We start from the raw sequence: 22,891 nt of genomic DNA, 5'->3' as shown, positions 1-22,891 counted from the left end.
TGGCTATAATCCTAAAACTAAGAACTGGTGCGGTTTGAATAATATGTGTGTAGGCCTCAAATTCTCTCTCTCTCTCTTGCACTTTTAATAAATATTGTGTTCTACATAGAAGTTGATTCAGAGAGCATCCAGTTATGCTGTCAACCCCACCACACAGAGGCCCAGCTACAGGCACTCCTTCCCAGAATAAATTCTAAGGGTCGAGAGTCACCGGAGCTTGCTACAGGAGCAGGTCTTGCCTCCGGTCCCCAGAGTACTACTAGAAATAGTGATGGCCAAGAGGAAGAACCAGAACTTGAGTTTCATCAATTCCGCCATTCTGGAATTCTTGGAATGTTAAATTCATGCTTAAAATTTAAAACACTAAAACAACATGAACTGCAAGGTGTTCTATTTTTTTTGATAAATGCAAATTTTAGATCATATATGAAATATTTTACTGAATTTGAATAACTTTAACATTGTAATTTATTCTTTTTGTTAATTATATTTGTTGTAAAACTTAAGGATGAATTAAGAAAACAATGATTATGATTTATTTACGTGATTATTATTGAAAATAATTTTGTCCCATATGGGCAGGGGTGGAGTGTTAAAAATGATCTGCTCTGGGTGTCAAAAATGCTAGGTATACCAGTGTTTCTACGGAGCATGTAAATGATCTCCCCTGCCCTCTGGTTTCTGATTGGGTTCCTATGCAACCACTGGCAGAGATCAGGAAAGGGGAAGAACAAGATTGGGGCATTCATTTCTTCCCTTCCTTGCAGGCTTGCCCCAGGCTGGCAACATATATATATATATGGCAACATATATATATCTACACACACACACACACACACACACACACACACACACAGTAGTTCCACCTTATCCATGGGAGATCCATTCCAAGACTCCCAGTGGATGCACGAAAGTGTGGATAATACCAAACCCTATGTATACTATGTTTTTTTCCTATACATACATATATATGATAATGTTTAATTTATAAATTCAGCACAGTAAGAGATTAACAACAATAACTATAATAAAATGTAACAATTATAACAAAATACTGTAATAAAAATTACCATAGATCTTAGCAACCTCAGCATAGGTCTTTTTTTTCTTTTCTTATTAAGTTGAGAACTTTCATCTTTTCACTTGAGGGAAGCACTTTATGGCTTCTCTTTGGCATATCGGAATTGCCAGCATTAACTCCTCTTGCACTCTGGGGCCATTATTAGGTGAAATAAGGGTGACCTGAACACCAGCACTGCGATCCCAACAGTAGATCTGATAACCCAGTTGGATACTAAGTGACTAACAGGTCAGTAGTGTATACAGCGTGGATCCTCTAGACAAGGGAGTGATTCACGTCCTGAGCAGGACACAGCGGGACAGCTCGAGATTTCATCACGCTACTTGGAACAGTGTGTAATTTAAAACTTATGAATTGTTTATTTCTGGAACTTTCAGTTTAATATTTTTGGACCATGGTTGACTGCAGGTAACTGAAACTGCAGAAAGCAAAACTGTGGGTAAGAGGGAAACTACTGTACCACATTTTTTTGTACCACATATACATTTTTTTTTTCCATTCATCCATAGAGGGACAGTGAGGTTGTTTCTATATCTTGGCTATTGTGAATAATGCTGCAATGAGCATAGGGGTGCAGATATCTCTACAAGATACTGAGGTCATTTCCTTTAGATATATACCCAGAAGTGAAACTGATGGATCATATGGTAATTCTATTTTTTGTTTCTTTGGGGAACCTCCACACTGTTTTCCATAATGGCTTTACCAGTTTACATTCCCACCATCCTTTGACTTTGGCCAGAGGTCAAAGTTGCGATCAGAGACCCTTTCCACACAGCTGATTCTCAACACTCTCTCATTCATTCTCATTCTCTCTGTCTCTTTCTGGATTATAATTATGGCTTGTTCCTCTTGGCAGTTCAGGCCCAGGGGTGGACAGGCACTGTCCTCACCCCTTAGTAGCAGAAGGATACTGCACTATCCCTTGTCATTTCCCTATGTCCTGCCCAAACCTTTATAAATTTAGTTTTATTTAAAGTCTCTGAAAATTACCCAATTTCTATGTATCAACTATTTCCTATTGAGATGCTAACTAATATATATTCTTACTCCTCATAATCCCAATTTCTATCACAGCTCTTCATTATCCTAGATCTCAAATGGAAAATTTTCTCCTCCTTAGATATGTATATTTTAATGTCACAGGCTCTTAGGATCCTGGCTACGGAGTAGTTGCTATTAGTTGTTTAATTACAGTTTCTGTGTTCAGGGAAGAGTGGGGGAAATATCACAAGATGTACACTTAGCTGAGGAATTTCTGCAGCACAGACTCTGTATATCACTCCCTTCTCAAATGCTTGCCAGTTACCTCATAAAAATAACATTGGACAAATTGCCTCATTTAGCACAACCTCTCCCTCCACAAAAATTACTTCAATATTTTTCTGCTTCTCCCAAAAAATGTGTACTAAGAACTCACAGCCATGCCATCTCAGCAAATTAAATGTATACATTCTGGGATTAATCAAAATCTGTCATCATCTTAAAACGGCTAATCTTAAACCTAATGGAAAAAATTAATTCCAGGCAGTACTGACTTCAGTCTGTCCAAAGCCCCCTGCATCTCATTTCATCTTTTTCCAAGTTAACAACAACTCAATTGACCACTAAAAGACTCTACTGCAAGTTTTTCTTAGGATGAAGAATATTTTTGTTAATATTTTTCAAAAAAATCTTTTATGGGAAAAAAGCACACTCATTGAAATTCAAACAATCTTGATTCTCTGCCCTTGTAATGTTTAAAATGACTTAAATACTCTCATAGTGTGAGAACTTGACCTCAGACTGCCAAGCAAACTCCAGCAAGAAAACACAGAATTATACTTAGTAAAGATTGAAACTACATAATTTCTGCAAAGCAATTCATTAATCTGATCTGACCCCAATGTGATTACCCAGGAGAGAACTTGGTGGTGCAAAGGGCCGCTGAAGATACAATTAATATGGCTAATCTGGGGGCTGGCCTGGTGGCACAGTGGTTAAGTGCTCAGGTTCCGCTTCAGCGGCCTGGGGCTCGCCGGTTCGGATCCTCAGTGCGGACATGGCACCGCTTGGCAAAGCCATGCTGTGGTAGGCATCCCACATATAAAATGGAGGAAGATGGGCATGGATGTTAGCTCAGGACTAGTCTTCCTCAAAAAAAAAAAAATATGGCTAATCTGTACTGATGAAGATGAAAGGTAAAATTGAACAACAACAATAGCAATAATAATAGCTAGCACTTATGTTATATTTACTACATAGGCAAGGTATTGTTTTAAATGCTTTACATGTATTGACTCATTTAATCCTCAGAGCAATCCCAGGAAATAGATTACTATTACTAATCCCATTTTACAGATGAAGAAACTGAGATGCAGAGAGTTTAAGTAATTTGTCCAAGTTTACACAGATAGTAAGTGACAGAGCTGGGATCAAGTGCAGGCCATCTGTCTTAGAGCTTATACAACTAACCACCAAGACACACGGTCTCCACTGGAACTTGGGAACACAGTCCTTTTAATGGTGTGCAATTAAAAAAAAATACAATCAGCTTATCACAGCACATGAATTCCATTTCATCTCTGCTTCTCTTTTAGGAACAACAGCTAAAAATGGGACCTGAGACATCCCAAGAGATTTGTTATTACCGTAACATTTGTGAGGTCATGGTCATGGCATTAGGACCTAGTTTTGTCAGGAAGAAAAGAAAATGAATAAATGAGTGAGTCATTCTCATCTATTTAGGAGGGAGACAAGAACCCCTTTGTGAATCTGTTGACAGATACAATTCTTCTCCCCAGAAAACATTTACTTTGCATTCAATTTCAGTAAGTTTGCAGAAGCCCTGACGCCCATCCATAGACCCTATGTGAGAAAACTCTTCTTAAATGATTTCTGAGTCTACAGTGGTGTATATTTCATAAGAAAAAAGAATCAACCAATGAACTAATATTTATTGAGTGACTACTATATGCAAAGCCTTTGCTGAATCCTGTGTGGCGAGCATAAGAAAACGTATTATTGTATAGTCCCTGTCGTCAAAAAGCTTCATAGTCAAGTTTGCAAAATAAGACAGGATGAGATGAGAGTAGGGTCATTAACTTCTCCAGGTACTCAGAAGAAAGAAATATTACACCTAGCTTGGGTCATCAGGCTTCAAAAGAAGCCCCGGACTATGACCTGGTCTAGAGAAATGATTAGGATTAGAAAGGAAGTGAAAAATGACATTTGATATCAGGAAATAATAGAATTCTTCATTTTAACACTTGCCTGAATTTGTGGGCTTAAAAATTTAATCTTATGAGAAATATTATATATTGGTTATAATTATTAAAATCTTATTTTCCTACTAGACAATGTGCTTCATGCCATATCAGTACCAATTTGCTCACCTCAGCCCAGCTATCTGCTGAGAGGACAGCACACAACTGGCAGCCCTTGGCCTTCCCTCTCAGAAACCAACTAGAACGTGCATTGCACTTTTAACCAGGATAAGGATACCTGTCAATAGAAATTTGCTTGAAGCTTTTAACTCATTTCCCTGTGGTCAGAGGAGCCAACAGATAAAAATTTATTTTGGTCCTGAAGTGGCTTTGTATCTCATTAGCAATCCCATGGGCCCCTACTCTTTTCACTCAACTGTCAACAGTCCTTGATGTTCTGAATAAAGAAGCTGTCCAAACCACGATTAAAAAGAAGGGGGAAAAAAATCACCGGTCCTTTTCTCAGACTCCATGTCCAGGTGCCGAGCTGGCTCAACTCCCTAGAGAGCTCCCTTTTTATTTTCTTTACAATCTTGGTCACGATTCAGGATTCAGGCGTTTGTATCATGCAGCCTTGATTCCTCCTGCAATTCTTTCCAGCAAAAATTCAACACAGAAGGACAGGGTATATTTGAAATTCTGGTAGAATCAATGTTGACTTGATTGGGGAATTCTAGAAATTAGAATTAAAGTCTGAAAGGAGACAGATTAAGTTACTAATTAGCTAGGGCTGCCAGAAAATAACAGTGTATAGAAATGGAATATGAAGAAGAAGACATCCAATAAAATCGTCATCATGCATTCAGCCAGAAATGGATCCTGATGTCCCACATGTGCAAATGAGACGCAAGTTTGGAGCAGTTGCCTCCCTTCAAGGGATTCACAGTTTTGACAGCGTTACAGCATATCCCCAGAGGACGGGGTGAGATTGAGGGTGGGGGCTGGGGGTAAAGTGGAGAAGAAGGTGTCACAGAAAATTAGCAGTTCAAAAACAGAAATGAAAGCATAATTTAAAATGAACTCAAACTCTTTGGCACTCCATAGCCTGGGTGTGGCAGAGAATGAGAGTTAACATACCAATATGATAAGCTGCATCATTTGGAACATTTGGGGCTGTAAAAAACCAGAAAACTCTGACTCAAACTGTATTTAAAAATTTTTTTACCTACCACAAGAATATACAACTATGTAGTGGGGGGCTTTGGGGAGAAGAAGAAGGAAAAGAAAAAAAAGAAGACTGGCAACATAGTTAGCTCAGGCACCAATGTTTAAAAATAATTTTAATTTTTCCATTTATACAATATCTTACAGAACCAAATAAGAGACATGGGGCAGTACCTAACGAAGGAGGAGCTCTCGGGATTCCAGTCCTGCTGCCCTGGGATGCTCTTGGCTCTGCTCTCTACCCTAGGCTGGCTTCATCCTCAAGGTGAGGAGAAGATGCCTTTGGCGGTTGTAGGCATCATGTCCTGACACAACGTCCAGAGGAAAAACAGGACCAGCTTTTCCTGTGTCTTTTTCTCAGCATTGAGCTAACTTTTCCTGGAAGCTCTCAGCAGACTTCTTCTCACATCTCTTCCAGCAGATTTAGATCAGAAGCCTCTTCCTAAACCAGTCACCAGTGGGAAGACTAGGATTACCATGACTAGTTGTCAAAGTGCGGTCCCCGGACCGTCAGCAGTACCCAGGAACAATGCAAACTATTGGGACCACCTTCAGACTTACTAAATCAGAATCTCCAGAGCTGGGGCACAATAAGCTTATTTTAACAAAAATTCTAGGTGATTCAGATGCGCTTTAGTTTGTGAACCACTAGTTTAGACTAGAGGGGAACGCGTGTTGAATTTTCAGCCACAATGACCAGGACACTGGTCAAGGGATTAGCAACTGAGGCAGACCACAACATTACAATGACCAAAGAGTCACTTCAACTACCATTTTTGAATGCCTGCTCTGTTACCACTTCTTTTTTACTTTCACTACACCCTTTAACTTCCCACAGCAACTCTGTCAGGTATTATCGTCTCCATTTTACAGATGAGCAAATGGAAGTTCAGACAATTTAAATTAACTCACCCAATTTTACATAGCAGAGTCAAGATCTGAACTTAGTTCTTCTGATTCTAAATCTAGTTTTCATTCCATTATGCCAGAGCTAAAGGTCTTTAGGCTGCCCTGGCCCTTACCTCTCTCCTAGGGAGACTCTAAATTCCTTGATATTCTCATTTAAATGAAGACTGACCAGAGAAATATCCTCAAGTCTACAGTTAACCAGGCTTCAAGAGATGGCCCAGAAATACAACAGAGATTTTTTTTTCCTCTCAGGAACGGAAGGGAAACACCCAAAGCCCCAAAACAAAGAGAAATATGAAAAACAGGTACTCAAATTTCTGTTAGTCTGGAGGTCACTGCCATTCTCAGTAACAAAGGGGCTTGTGTGTAAATGACACATGGGGTAGCCACAAGGTGGGGCAATAGAACCGAGATTCTTACATTGAGCCAGGATCCTAGAAGGGCTATTCTCTCTGAGAACTCAGTGGACTAGAAAAAAATCTACCCACAGAGGGAGGCAACAGGAAGCATCTCTATCTCAGGCTGAACTCTGAGGAAAAAAAATCTCCCCTGATGATTTGTGACCATAGATGTGCCCTCATGTGGGTTTTAAGGGCAGGTAAATCCCAAGTCAAGAAACTAAAATTAAGATTGGTTCCCAGATTGTCTCTGCCCCTGAGGTCCTAGCTGGAGAAAGCAGGAAGCCTTCTTGTAAAGACGCATCCCCAACTCAGGCCACATGGGTCTCACAGATGACAAGAGCTGGAAACCCAAAATCACAAAAGCTGAAGGAACACATCGCCATGGCCAAAAGTCAGCAGACACAACAGATACGAACTTTGCATAACAGAATTATCAGGACAGTAGATCTTAAATTATTTTAAAAAATATGAGAAAGGAACAAGATACTATTAAAAAAAAGAGCCAAGCAGATTTGAAAAAGGCATACAATAGGGAAATTTCCAGCTTCCATCATTCCCAACAAGAAATGTATGACCTCAGTGTGAAGTTAGCCTGGCCTGGAACAGAAGTTGTCTGAGAAGCTAGGGAAGCTCCAGGTTAATCTCATTGCTCCATAAAGCATTTTGTAACTTGGGCGTCAAATCAGGGAATCCTCAAAGTGTCCTGCTTTAAATGGTATTCTTTGCCCACCCCTATGATGACACTGAGAGATTTGTCCCCATCCCGCACTGTAACGTGGTAAAAAACTGGATAACAGTTAAATGACTGGTGACGATACTTTTGAAAGTATGGAGGGAACATTTGATGAAAAGCTTTGTGAAATTTCTTGCTCTGTAGAACCTCTTTATCACAGTGTAACTTTCCAGCGTAATATTTATATTTTATGGTATTTCACAACAAAGGCCGACATTTCAGAAAGTATCATTAAACTGAAACCTCTGATGATCTGAGTCTTCCCTATCAAACTTATTATAGCTTTTGTCTGACTCCCTAAATGAAGAGAGTTTCCTTGAAAATTTATTTCTAATAGCTTGTAGAAATATAAAGGGATAGATGCAAGATGCAGAGTACCATCAATTTACACCGAAAATTCAAGTCCAGCGTTGGAGAAATGCCTCTGTGTAGACCTGCAGTTTAGCAATCATCATAAATTTACTTCTTCACAGAGACTGCCCCACCCCTTCTGCTGGCGAGAACTAGCAGAAGCCTGAAACCATGGGAGAGGCCTGAATGCATCATGTGGATGGCTAAAAAGCACAGAGATTGCGTCAAATGATGCTTGATGCTCGTCAAATTTGCTGTTTTTGTCTTAATCCATTCCTGGCTAAGGGCAAGGCCACACCTTCAGGTTCCTCTCTGCATTCCCAGCATGTGTGAATCACTTGGCAAAACCCGACACCAAAAGAAACACAAAGGGCAACTCAGAGCCACAAAACCCTTGCCTGAGAGGGCCTCAGGGCCAACAGACACCTGGTTGAAACAGAGGATTGGAGGCAGCAGGCCTCCCCACCAGGGAGAAGGCCTCATGCCTGCCACCTGCCTAGTTCCTCCATCACAGGTCGGAGGCACGGCCTCACTGCCTTTGGGACCACCATTTGCTGCTTGGGAAGAAAGTGTGGAAGTATTTGTGGCCTTGCACCAACATCAATTACGATCCTTATTTAAGAAACAGTTATTTGTCTGAATGCGAGCTTCATAAAGGGCAGGGAGGTTATCTTCTCTTAGAAAATGAGAAATTGTTCTCTATCTGTAACTCAAAGGTCCCCTTAATTATAAACTGAGAGCTGATGTGTGTACAGAGGGAGTCAATTCCTGAAGGCAAAAGCAACACTGCCAAACTAGAAGAGCCGCGTCAGAGGTTTGTTTTGTGGTTAGTATGAAAAACAGAAGGTGATAGGTGATGAGTTTTCCTGTCCAGACGCCTGTGTCTTCACAGAGGAGACCTCAGGGCTGCCGCTTTCCTAAAGGGCAAGTTGCTGGAGTTTCCTAGCAACTAGGTGAGCTCATATCTGCATCCTCGTCATCCTGGGTTAGTTTTAGCCTTCCTCGTATTGTACCTACCCTTATCTTAAAACATGCAGCCACAAATGCTTGGCAGATACTGCTTTCCTCCCAGTAAGTTGATCAAGTGTTATCGAGAGCCCACTGCGTGTGTAAAACTGTGTGTTAAATCCTACGGGGAGCAAAGATATTCAAGTCAGAGACCCGCTCCTCATGCAGTATATGGTTCCTTTAAGAAGACAATCATGTTTTGATAATTCATCCCATTATGTGGGTTTACCTGGCCCGCCTGCTTTGAAGCGCTCAGCAGCAACTCCAGGAACCGCGAGAGCTCATTTCTGGGCACCAGGTCCCTGCCCACCACCCTTGGCTATCCTGGCGGAAAGGCAGAATACTTAGAAGTCTAAGGTAGTGGTTCTCAGAGTGTGGTCCCCTGACCAGCAGCATTGGTACCATTGGGGAACTTGTTAGAAATGCAAATTCTCAGGCTCCACGCAAAGCTATGGAATCGGAAGCTCTGGGACTGGGACTCAGCAATTTGTGTTTTAACAAGTTTTCCAGGTGATTCTAGTGTATGCTTAAGTTTGAGAAGTGCTCGTCTAAGGGAACCACTTGTTTAAAGCTCCCACACCTGCCAAACTGTCTTGCATTGTTTCCACTTCCCACCTACTCAAAACTAGAGAAGTTTTGTTTCATTTTGTTTTTTTAACGAGTTATGACACTTTTGGCTGCAAGTTACAGCAGACACTTATCAAACTCGCTTAAACAATGAGAACATTTATTGGCTCACATAACTGGAAAACTAGCATAAGGGCAGGTTCGTTGGATGGCTGACCTAATCACCAGCACTGGCTTGGTTCCCCCAGAATTCTATTAGTTCTGCCCTCCTCTGAGGGTTAGCTTCCCTCTCAGGCTGCCAGGGAGATGGCAGCAGCAGTTCAGCCTCACGCCTACACATGAAAGCCTGTAGTGGAAGACAGAGGGCTCGCTTCTGGAAACACTCCCAAAAAAGTGAGGGGAAACTTTCCCAGAAGTATCCAGCACACTTTTCCTCTTTTATCACTGGTCCAAATTGCAACTCGGAGTCATTCCTGAACCAATAACCAGCAGGACGGATGGGAATGACCAATCAGGCCCATTCCTGCATCTGGAGGTGGAGTCAGCCCCTCCCACCTCAGGCATCTGCCCCATGTAGGGGGAGGCTGGACGCCAAAAGGAAATCAGGGTTCAGCCAGGGGGGAGAAAGGAGGAATGACTGATAGGTAGACAACCCCAAAGTCAACTAATTTCCAAGAACACACTCTTAGGAAGGGAAATGTTTATAGTTAAAGCTGTAAACATCATCAGGCTGGCAAGCCAAGACTGCAAATTCCACCCCTTAGCATGGAATGGCAATTAGTCTGGAGAGAAATTTATCAAATCTCACAGGCAAACTCAGGCGTTAAGTGAAAAAGGAAAACTATTTCTTTTTGGGTTCTCCTCCCATCATTCTCCCTTTTCTCCCACCCCTAACAATATAGTTTTCTATTGAATAGCAGAGGTCTTTTGGCCATTTCCTCAGTGAGGGGAATACACATTATAGATAATCAATGACATATTTCCCTCACAAATAATGTATCCTGGAGCTATTTCCATAGCTTGTCAGGCATTAATTAGAGCAACAACTCTAAGCCAAGCACAGTGTTAAGCAAAGAGGACACAATGATAAATAAGGGTGGGTCCTCATCTCTAGAACCCACAGGGAAATGGAGAGACAGATGCGGGAACAAATAAAGACAATGCAGGGCACAGTGGGTACTAACAGACGCACGCACACACTATAAATGTACTACAGATGCCGAAGCAATGAACTCCGTCTGAGATACGTGGGATGGAGGTGTTACTCCAGGAAGGTTTTGAAAGATAAATAAAAGAAAAAAAAGGTAAGTTTCTGGACAATCTTTAGAAGTCAACACAGACAACATAGCATTTCATCTGTCTAATGAAGCAGCAGACCTGTCCCAGGGCAGGATGCTCCACTCCAGTGTGGGGGCTCCAGGACTGCACCTATCTGTTTTCAGATTTGTTGAAAGTAACTTGCTACTAATAATAAAGTACTAGAATATTCAAATAATTCAGCACTTAATAGATGAGAGCAGGTTCAAGGTTATCACTATAATCCTGTTACTATCATTTGCATTCTCATGTGCTGTCAGAGGAGGAGGAGAAACAGAATGGCGTTATATTTAGCCTGCTAGGGATAGAACATACCCCTGGTTTCCCATGATTGTAGATAGTGGGTATGACAGGATCTGTTTTGAGTGCCTGGTTGGAAAAGGCAAGGAAAGCAGCTCTAGGTTAATGCTGTTACTACTTAATTCGTGAAGTCAACTCCTAACTTGTGGTAACCACGGCCCCTGGAGAGGAAACCAAGGTGGCTCTGACTTGCACCAGGATCCACTCCATAATGAATGACATTATGTAGCAGACACTTAATCCTTCACATGCACAATTTATTTTGTCCCACAATTTCTCAGAGACTGGGGTCTTTTTCCTCCTTTTGCTTTAGTTTCTAAGAATAGCAAATATACAGCCTTCAATATAAAAATAAAGCTGTATCTACAAGTCAGGAACTGCTTCTCCACTAAATGATAGAACCCAAATTAAGAAAAATACATGCTTCGCTTGACTAGGAAAGGATGTTATGTCTCACCCTGTAGAAGCACAAGACCACAGGTCAAAATCCTCTCCACCTCATGGTCCCAGTTTTGGACCTTTATCTCCCTAATTTTATAACAAATACTTTCCAGACTCTTTTGGAGTCCTAAATCTTTGAAAGCTTAAAACATTTGCTTCAATCAAGCAGAGAGTGTATCCCTCGTGGGTGACACAACACATTATGAATGCTCAGTAAACTTTATTAATGGTAGCAGTAGAAAACGACCTTGGAAGAAGAGAACCAGAAAACTCCTCCTGAAAGACCGCTATCAGATGATTTTCAGTTTCATCTACTGCTCGAATCTCACCTTAATGAATGGTATAGTGCCAGTTGTCAATTTCATGCTTGAAAAAGCAGAATTCCTACACGTGTGTTAAATGTCATAATTCAACATGACTGTGTAGATGAGAGTGCGTGTTGGTTGTTCCTGATTTTAAATATGCAAGAATAAAGCTGAGGACATGGTTGAAGACAGATGTTTTCTACATTTCTTTTCTCTTTAAAAAATTATTGTTTCTTCCATTTGATTTCCACACCTTATCCTATTATTTACTCACATATTCAATTTTGTGGGTTAGAGTTGAAACAACTTTAAATACATGTCAAATCTCAAGTGTTTATGAATGTATCTATTTCTTTAGAGAAAGAACACTTTCTTCTTTTTTTTATCATTATTGGTCATGTCCAGAAATAATAACAGCTAAGAAGAGGACTAGTACATGTATTTGTCCTTATATCTCTCCCTACCACAATTTTTTTTCATTTTTTAAATTTAATTTTTTTTAAATTTTAACTTTCATTTTGATTTACAAAAGAGTTGCAAAATAGTACAAGGAATTCCAGTAAACTCTTCACCTAGCTTCCCCAAATGTCAACATCACGTATAACCACAGTGCAATTGTCAAAACCAGGAAGTAAGCATTGATGCAATATTATTAATTAATCTATAAACCTGATTCAGATTTTGCCATTTGTCCCATTAATGTCCTCTTTCCAGTCTAGGGTCCAGTTCAGGATCAGGCATTGCATTTATTTGTCATGTCTCCTTAGTCTCCTCCAATCTAGGACAGTTCTTCAGTCTTTCTTTCTTTGTTATGACCATGACAATTTTGAAGGGTGTTGGTTTGTTATTTTGTAGAACATCCCTCAGTTTGGTGTTTTTTTTGATGTTTGCTTATTATTAAATTCAGGTTATTCATTTTCGGCAAGAATACCATAGAAGCGATATTGTACCTTTCTCAGTGTATCATAATAGGAGATACAGGATGTCAATACGTCTAATTACTGATGATGTTAATTCTGATCATTTGGTTAATGGGTGTCTCTAGGTTTCTCCACTGTAATGTTACTATTCTGTTTATTTGTTTGCTTATTTTAAGGAAGATTAGCCCTGAGGTAACATCCGCCACCAATCCTCCTCTTTTTGATGAGGAAGGTTGGCCCTGAGCTAACATGTGTGCCCATCTTCCTCTATTTTATATGTAGCTCCTGCGACAGCATAGCTTGATGAGTGGTGCACACGTCCACAGCCGGGATCCAAACCAGCGAACCCCGGTCTGCTGAAGTGGAGCAAGTGAACTTTATTGCTACACCACTGGGCCGGCCCCTGTAATGTTACTATTTTTTCCTTGGAAATTAATAAGTATTTCATGTAGAGATACTATGCAAATACTTTTGTCCATTGATGACTTTTGTCTGTATTAATTATTATTGTACTATTTGACAGATGGTAGTTTTTCTATTTTCATCATTTCCTCTACATTTCTTAATTAGAATTCTACTATAAGAAGAGATTTCCCTTCTCCCAATTTATTTATTACATTTAACACTATGGACTCATGGATATTTACTTTATTCTATGAATTATAATCCATTACTATCATTATTCATTTTGTTGCTCAAATTGTATTCTATTTGGCTAGTGGTAGCTCCTTCAATTTGGCTCCTACGTCCTCTTAACCCATCCCAATCGTCTCTTGAGCACATCTTTACTTTCTGGCATAATAAGATGCCCTAGGCTCACCTTGTATTGTCTCTGTCTCAGCCCTGGAATCAGCCATTTCTCTGAGGAACTTAAATTCCTTTTATTTGAGAAAGGTATTTAGAAACCAAGATCTGGGCTGCTAGTGCTCATGGCTACTGGGTTTTTACTGCTTCTAGGCCCTCTCAGTGAACAGAACTAGGAAATATATGTATGTATAGTAAGCCATGCATATGCAAACATCTATATCTATTTCTATATATCTTTGTATATACATTAAAAACCATGAGTTCATGTTGAGATCTATTCCAATCCATCACAGGGGTCATTCTCATCTTCCCTCTCTCCTTATTTGTACTTCCTCTGACAGTGAGACTTGGTTTTCATTATCTACAATGTATTTACTTATTTGCTCTAGAATACACATAAAATCATTTCAAAATTGCTAACCCGCACCTCTGTGAAAAAACAAGCTGTCCCCAGAGAACACTATTTGTGCACCGTTCTTTCAGTCTTTCACCTTAGAATAATAACTGGTCAAAAACTGTTTCCAAAGTTGCGTAGGTTAATTCTTTCCTTCTCTATCCCATGCACTGTGGTTGTGTTATTCATGCATAACAGTTAGGTTCAACTGTTACTATTTGCATTCTAGTTTGGGTTTCTCCACATCCTGGATGACTTTTTGAGGAGGTAAAACATTAACATGGTTCTAAATGTCAATGCTATCGGAAAAGACATATTCAGAGAGTCACTCCCCCTTCACCTTTTCTATTCCATTTCCACTCTCCCTGCCCTCACACACACTTTTTTCCTTCCACCCTTTATATATAACAAATCTCATTTGTTTCTGGTTTATCCATCCTGTATTTGTTTTTTCACGAATAGTTTCTTATTTTCCTGTCTTTCATACATGAAAGGTACCATACCATAGATTATTTACACTTTGCCTTTTTCACTTAACAATATATCAAGGAAACAATCCTATATCAGTTCATAGAGGTTGTAATTTATTTTTAAGTCTTTTGGGGATGAAATTTTCTTGAGAAAAATGATATTACAGCTTGTTCAACTTCTAGAATATTTGAATTAATGTTACCTTGAGGAAAATGTTTCTTAAAACACCAATTGCACAGAGAAGCATGCCTCAACCTGGCAAGATTCCTCCGTTTATTGCATGAAACCGCTCCTCACTCATCCACAATAAAGCATCTCAGTTAGAAAAATGTTCCACATTGATTTTAAATTACTTTATCATTTCTGGTACCTCTCTTTTGAGCTATATTTTAACTGTCTGGTAAATTAATGAGTATTTATTGAGCACCTTCTGAATGCTGGTAACTGTGGACTAAGACACTCTGCAGCTAGGAAGATAAGAAGTACAGTAAAATAGAACAGGAAAAGACTATAAAGCAAGGCTATGTGGCAGGAAAGTGGTATAAAAAGTGCCCTGGGAATTTAGGGAGAGTCCTGTCCAATAGAACGGTTACAGACACCAGAAAATTTGTGTTTGATACTGATATTACTCAACCAATGGTTGTGATTTTTTCTTTCCGTTTTTTTTTTTTTACTAATGAACTATTACATGCCTGGGGAATAAGCTAAAAGGAGAAAGCACTCATTTGTGGTGGAATGAAACATAACAATGATTCTAAATTCCAAACTCTCCTCCAACAACTCAGTGAACCTTGATCCTCATCTTGTTAACATATAATTTAATCATCACTGGAAAACGGTGAAAAATAGCCACAAAAACCAACAGGCTGGAAAGAAAACAAAAACAAAAGACACCAACAGGCCAGAAAGCAAAAGGAAGGATATAAATCACAAGTAAACTTCCACATAGTCAGCTTTTTCCATGGTCTGATGCTTGTTAACATAGATAGCTTCATAGATAACAGGGTTAACAGACGCAGTTATTCTGAATCCCTCAGATTATCCCATAGTTTTAGCTTTTAAAAATTATCTTTCCTGACTCTATACCAGTTTTCTCAACATTTTTCAATATCAACGGCTCTCAGGTGCCATTTTAGACATATTTTTTGCAGTCACCTCTCATAAAATTTTACCATCACAGATATACTATACATGTACTACCTGTATTTCTGTGCTGTCTGGATTAAAAGAATAGGGGGGCTGGCCCGGTGGCGCAGCAGTTAAGTGCACACGTTCCACTTCAGCGGCCCCAGGTTCGCTGGTTCGGATCCCAGGTGCGGACATGGCACCACTCGGCAAGCCATGCTGAGGTAGGCATCCCACGTATATAGTAGAGGAAGATGGGCACGGATGTTAGCTCAGGGCCAGTCTTCCTCAGCAAAAAGAGGAGGATTGGCAGCAGATATTAGCTCAGGGCTGATCTTCCTCAAAATAATAATAATAATAAAGAACAGGAATTTTTTACCCCCCAAGAGCCAATTTTCACTCCCTGGGGAGGTGGGTGGGCTGGGGTGACAGTGCCCCTGTTGAGAACGCAAGATCTAGATATTCTCATGATGCCGTTTTCTGTTTAAAACGCCTCCACTTCCAAAATGAAAATGGAAAGACATGAGAAATAACCAAACAAGTGTCAAACTATGGAGCAACAAACAAGAGAAAAAGTAGAAGAAAATAGCTAACCATTGAAAATAAGAAACTGTAATTCAAATATAAATCAAAGATAAATGAAAACAGATTTTCTATCAATAAGACCCCACAGCAGTTGTAAATGGCCACCTAGTAGAGTCAGCTGTCTCTGACAACGCTGAACCTCATGCTCAACTATTAAAGGAAACTATCTTCAATGATGGAACTGCAGCTGCACTTTCCAAGGGCAGTAAAACACCAAATATTCTGGCTTTGAATCATATTTAGCTATGTTACTCACAGCCTTACTATCAGAGAGAAGTTAAGAAGCTAATTAAGCCAGCTTTTTTAATATAAGGCAAAAAACATTGTCAAGGATTGTAAAATTGGACCTAAAGAAAGTAACTTGAGAATGAACAACTCACTTTTCAAAAGGAGGCATGTTGGTCTTTTTTTTTTTCCTATGAAATGGTAAAATTAGGAGATTTCCCCCTTAGCCATGCTGAGTATAGAAGAAGCTATGGGGAATCCAAATTTATTGGGTCATTTCCCAATAAAGTCGGGGAATGCCATTGAGTTTTTCCCGTCCCTAGTGCCCCAATCTTCCTAGAAACAGATGCTGAGGAAGAACTAGCCTGATAAGCTTTTGTGAAATTAAAATAAGATAAAAAAATAAGAATATAGGGAAGTAATGGACATTGAGAATCAAGTAATTTCAATAAGTTAATATATTTATTTCTCAAAACTACCCTATGAGGTACTATTTCTCTTCATTTTCAGAAATGAAGAAAATATGGCTTAGAAAGGTGATCCGACTTCCCCCAGGGTCACACAACTGCTACATGATGGAACATGGACTTCGACCCAGATCTAACTCCAAAATTAATATCCTTGTTCCATCGTGGGTCTAGGACCTTGATATAGGCACCCACTGCCCTTCCTGACTTTTTGATGCCACCTCATTTTCTTCATTCTTTCTTCCTTAAATGCCCTGGTACACAAAACCTGCATGTCTTCATATTCCCTTAACCACCTCTTTTTTTCTTTCTCTTGGTTCAGGTCCCACTGGGCACTGGGTTGCTCCTCCACTTTCAGTTCTCTGGAACACCTGAGGGTGCAGGTCTTTCTTCCAGCTCTTCTGGATATCTGCCTGCTGAGTGATCTACTACTCATTGTCAAGTGCTAGCTAATACAATAATGCTTTGCCTCACAGAACTTGGCATTTTCCCTTGCTTCATTTCCCTTTTACTCTCAATCCTCACCACCTGGGTTTGCACCGTCAAGTAAAGCACCTGAATTCTTGCCTTGGGCTCAGCTTTCTAGCAGAAACTAAACTGCTTTCTAGAGAAAACAAGCAAAGACTCTTATACTCAGCCTTATAATAGTTAGGATTTTTATGAAGTATGCATTAAATTTTTTTAAATAGACTATTTTAGAGTAGTTTTAGGTTCACAGCAAAATTGAGCTAAAGATACAGAGATTTCCCATGTGCTCTCTGTCCACACATATGCAAAATCTCCCCCACTATCAAAATCTTGCACCAGAGTGGTACATTTATTACAACCAATGAATGTACATGGTCAAACCATTATCACTCAAAGTCCATATTTTCCATTAGGGTGCACCCCTGGTGTTGTACATTCTATGAGCATTGACAAATGTATGATGACATGTATCCACCATTATAGTATCATATAGTGTAACTTCACTGCCCTAAAAATCCTCTGTCTTCCACCTATGCATCCCTCCCTCCCCACTAACCCTTGGCAATTGTCTCCATAGTGTTGCTTTTTCATACAGTATGTAGCCTTTTCAGATTGCCTTCTTTTACTTAGTAATAAGCATTTAAGCTTCCTCCATGTGTTTTCATGGCTTGATAGCTCATTTCTTTCTAGCACTGAATAATATTCTGTTGTCTGGATGTATCACAGTTCATTTATCCATTCACCTACTGAAGGACTTCTTGGCTACTTCCAAGTTTTGTCACTTATGAACAAAGCTGCTGTATTCATCCATGTACAGGTTTTTGTGTGGATGTAAGTTTTCAGCTCACTTGAGTAAATACTAAGGGGTACAATTGCAGGATCATATTGTAAGAGTATGTTTAGCTTTGTAACAAACTCCAAACCGTCTTCCAAAGTGGCCGTACCATTTTTCACTCCCACCAGCAATGAATGAGAGTTCCTGTTGCTCCACATGCTTACCAGCATTTAGTGTTATCAGTGTTCTGGATTTTGGCCATTCTAATAAGTATAATGGTATCTCGTTGTTTTAATTTGCAATTCGCTATTTACACATAACGTTAGGCATCTTTTCATATGTTTCTTTGCCATCTGCATATCTTCTTTCATGACATGTCTTTTCATCTTTTGCCCATTTTTTAATTGGGTTGTTCATTGTCTTATTGCTGAGTTGTAAGAGTTTTTTGAGTATTTTGAATAACGGTCCTCTATCAGATATCTCTTTTGCAAATATTTCTCCCAGTCTGTGGTTTATCTTCTCATTCTCTTGACAGTGTCTTCTGCAGAGCAGAAATTTTTAATTTTAATAAAGTCCAGCTTATCAATTCTTTCTTTCATGAACTGTGCCTTTGGTGTTGTATCAGAAAATCATCACCATACCCAAGGTCATCTAGGTTTTCTCCAATGTTATCTTCTAAGAGTTTTACACTTTTGCATTTTCCATTTAGGTCTATGATCCATTTTGAGTTAATTTTTGTGAAGAGTGTTAGGTCTGTGTCTAGATTCATTTTTTTGCATGTGGACATACAGCTGTTTTAGATGAAAAGACCATCTTTGCTCCATTGGATTGTATTTGCTCCTTGGTCAAAGATCAGTTGACTGTATTTGTGTAGGACTATTTCTGGACTCTCTATTCTGTTCCATTGATCTATTTGACTATTCTTTCACCAATACCACAGTGTCTTGATTACTGTAGCTTTATAGTAAGTCTTTTTGGTTTTTTCTGAAGATTGGTACCTGAGCTAACAACTGTTACCAATCTTTTGTTTTGTTTTTGCTTTTTCTCCCCAAATCCCCCCAATACATAGTTGTATATTTTAGTTGTTGGTCCTTATAGTTGTGGCATGCGGGACACCACCTCAACATGGCCTGACGAGCGGTGCCATGTCCACTCCCAGGATCCAAACTAGCAAAAACCTGTGCTGCCAAAGCAGAGTGCATGAACTTAACCACTCGGCCACAGGGCCGGCCCCTATAGTAAGTCTTGAACACAGGCAGTGTCAGTCCTCTGACTTTGTTCTTCTCATTCAATATTATTTTGGCTATTCTGGGTTGCTTGCCTTTCCATATAAACTTTAGAATCAGTTTGTCAATATCTACAAAACAACTGTCTGGGATTTTTGTTGGGATTGCATTGAATCTATAGATCAAGTTGGGAAGAAGTGACATCTTGACAATATCGGGTCTTCCTGTCCATGAACACAGACTACTTCTCCATTTATTTAGTTCTTTGGTTTCTTTCATCAGAGTTTTGTTTCATCAGAGTTTCTCATATAGATCTTATACATATTTTGTTAGATTTATATGTAAGCATTTCATTTTGGGGATGCTTAATGTAAATAGTATTGTGTTTTTAATTTCAAATTCTACTTGTTTATTGCTGGTACATAGGAAAGTTATTGACTTTTGTTTATTAATTTTATATCCTGTAACCTTGCTATAATCACTTATTAGCTCCAAAAATCCATTTCAGGTTTTCTACATAGAAAATCATGTCATCCACAAACAAAGGCAGTTTTATTTCTTCCTTCCCAATGAGCGTACCTCTTATATTCTTTCTTGTCTTATTGCATTAGCTAAAACTTCCAGTGCAATGTTGAAAAGGAGTTGTGAGAGGGAACATCCTTTCCTTGTTTCTGATCTTAGCAGGAAAGCTTCCAGTTCATCACCATTAAGTATGATGTAGGTGTAGGTTTTTTGCAGATGTTCTCTATCAAATTGAGGAAGTTCCCCTCCATTCCTAGTTGCTGGGAGTTTTTATCATAAATGAATGTCGAATTTGTCAAGCACTTATTCTGCATCCTTTGATGTAATCATGTGACTTTTCTTCCTTAGGCTGTTGATGAGATAGATTACATTAATTGATTTTCTAATGCTGAACCAGACTTGCACACCTGGGATAAATTCCATTTGGTTGTGGTATACAATTCTTTTTATATATTGTTGGATTTGATTTGCTAATATTTTGTGGTTACATTGAATTTTGATAGAGCAATTTACTTTTCTACTCTAAAAGTATGATGAATACATTTAAAAACAATGGCTATGGGGCCAGCCCGGTGGCACAGTGGTTAAGCGTGTACGTTCCGCTTCTCGGCGGCCCGGGGTTCACCGGTTTGGATCCCGGGTGTGGACATGGCATCGCTTGGCATGCCATGCTCTGGTAGGTGTCCCACATATAAACTAGAGGAAGATGGGCACAGATGTTAGCTCAGGGCCAGTCTTCCTCAGCAAAAAAGAGGAGGACTGGCAGTAGTTAGCTCAGGGCTAATCTTCCTCAAAAGAAAAAAATATGGATAAAATGGAAAAGAAATACTACCCCAAATTCTACTGTCTAAACAAATCAATGTTTTATCAATTTCCTGTACATTCTTCTGGCATTTTTTGTTAGTTTTACACAATTTCTGATAATAATTATAATAATGATAAAATTTCTATATCTGGTTCAGAAATTAAAAAGCATCATAAAAGTTACAAATGATAGTTAAAAGAGAAGAAAATTTAGATAGTTAAAAATGTTGTTAGAACAAACTATGATTTTGGATACCTAATTTGTTGTTAAATTGAAAAGAGGACAACATAGGTCAGACAGGATATTCTCCATTTATATTTGTTTTAAATACTAGATAGACCATAATGGTTTTATTTCACTTTATCTCTGTTAAAAAAATTTAATGAGAAATAAAAACAGCTGAGTAATATCCCAAAGAGGGTAATTTTTATTTGTCTTTTCAATCTCTTAAAATTGTGGTTTTGATTCATTGTAAAGTTACCCTAAGCTCCAGAATGTAAGGCTGAACACTGCCACAGTGACAGGTTTTAATTCCAGGCCACTATTCTGGATTAACAAACACATTGAGGTAACAAATCAAGAAGTGTACAGAAAAACCATCTGCTATTCTTGCTTCTTAGTTAATACACTCAGTGCAAGCATATTTCTCATTGAAATTTTTTTCTGTATACTCACATATTTCATTTTCAGTGATACATTAATGTCACATCTGAGAATGAGGAGATTTTTTAAGAAATGAGTTTTACCTTCCATAATTCCTCAGATCCATCCACAATGGAATACAAGGTAATCATTTTAATGGGTGGTGAATATCTAAATTCTCTGATGAAGAATGATGCCCATGACATACTGTTGAGTTAAATATGCAGATGGCAGGTGACTCTCACTTTGGGCAATGAGGGATTAGCAGAGCCCAGAATTATCCTCTCACCATAAACAACAGGAAAACTTCATAGAATATATCAGCAACTGTTTTCACCAGGGCTGGGACTAGGGTGAGGCAAAAAAGGTGCTTAGGGTACAATACTTAAGGAGGGACTCCTTTTTTAAGGGTGATCTTGCACTTGCATGACCCTAAGAATGAGTGCCTTCTTAAATTTTGAACCCTTGGTACTGCTCGTCACCCTAGTCTCAGCCCTGGTTTTTAGCCATTGGGCCACAGTCAGTAACATGACTGTAATCCCTGGAAAAAGGAAAATAAATGAGATCAGCCCTACTGTAGGCCCAGAGTTCTGCCTGAAGGAAAATTCCTGACCCTACTGCAGGAGAGAGAAGCCATAGAGAGCTAGTGGTCTCATTGAATTAAGGAGACAGAAGTTGGAATTTGGAGAGGGCCTGGCAGCTTAAATTGGCAGGGAGGAATACCAGAGAGGAGGAAACTACAAAGAGAAAGAGCTCTGGAAATATAAGTAGAAGCTTCTTGAGTTTTTGGCTGAATACAGTCTGTGTATGCATAGAATGAAATCCTGCAAGGCCAGCCAACTTCCTTGGAAATAGCAATTAAAGAGAGATGTAAGCTGAGCAATTCCCGAAGCTCACACAGAACTGGAAATTATTCTAACTCCTACTAGCCAGAGCAGAGAAATTTCCTTGAATATGTGGTATATTCAGTAGACACTCCAGAAGAGTCATACACTAGTAGTAGGACTAACCTACCCATCGAGTAAAAGCTGCTCTAGACCAGCATTGTAATAGCTTATGAATAAAACTCTAACGTGTTGAAATTGAAAGTCATCTAACTTCTGCTATAGAAATTCAACACTCTTTAAATAAATACAACAAAATCCAGCACATACAATGTAAAATTCACAATGGCTGGTATCTGACCAAAAATAGTGACAGAAAATTTTCTCTCTTGTGGAAAGTGTACACCCCAAAATCCAAGATATTCAATGAACCCCAAGCAGAATAAACACAAAGAAAATAACACAAAGGTACAACATAATCAAATCACAGAAAATCTCTATTAAAAAATAAACTTAAAAGCAATCAGAAGAAAGAAAGTTGCTTTATGTAACAAGGAACAAATAAAAAATGATCAGAGGCTTCTTGTCAGAAACTATGCAAGGTAGAAGACAACTAAATGACAATTTTAGTGTGCTAAAAGAAAAACACTGTCAACCTAGAATTCTACAACCAGCAAAAATGTCTTTTAAAAGTAAATTCTTTTTTAGACAAACAAAAGCTGAGAAAACTTGTCACCAGCAAACTTGTACCATAAAAAATGTTAAAGGAAATCTTTTAGGCAAAAGGTAAATAATGCAATAGAAATCTGGATT

The 22,891-nt window shown here is 39.0% G+C and overlaps 1 protein-coding gene across 8 annotated transcripts in view; it reads right to left on the bottom strand.

Annotated features, from left to right (window-relative positions):
• AKAP6 (A-kinase anchoring protein 6) overlaps positions 1–22,891 on the bottom strand; it is a 503,988-nt gene that overhangs the window by 377,864 nt on the left and 103,233 nt on the right. The window lies entirely within an intron of this gene.

Source organism: Equus przewalskii, chromosome 1 (assembly GCF_037783145.1).
Source record: "Equus przewalskii isolate Varuska chromosome 1, EquPr2, whole genome shotgun sequence".
NCBI classification, from domain to species: Eukaryota; Metazoa; Chordata; class Mammalia; order Perissodactyla; family Equidae; genus Equus; species Equus przewalskii.
The sequence above is the reverse complement of the archived record's forward strand: the minus strand, read 5'-3'. Positions and strand labels throughout refer to the sequence as shown.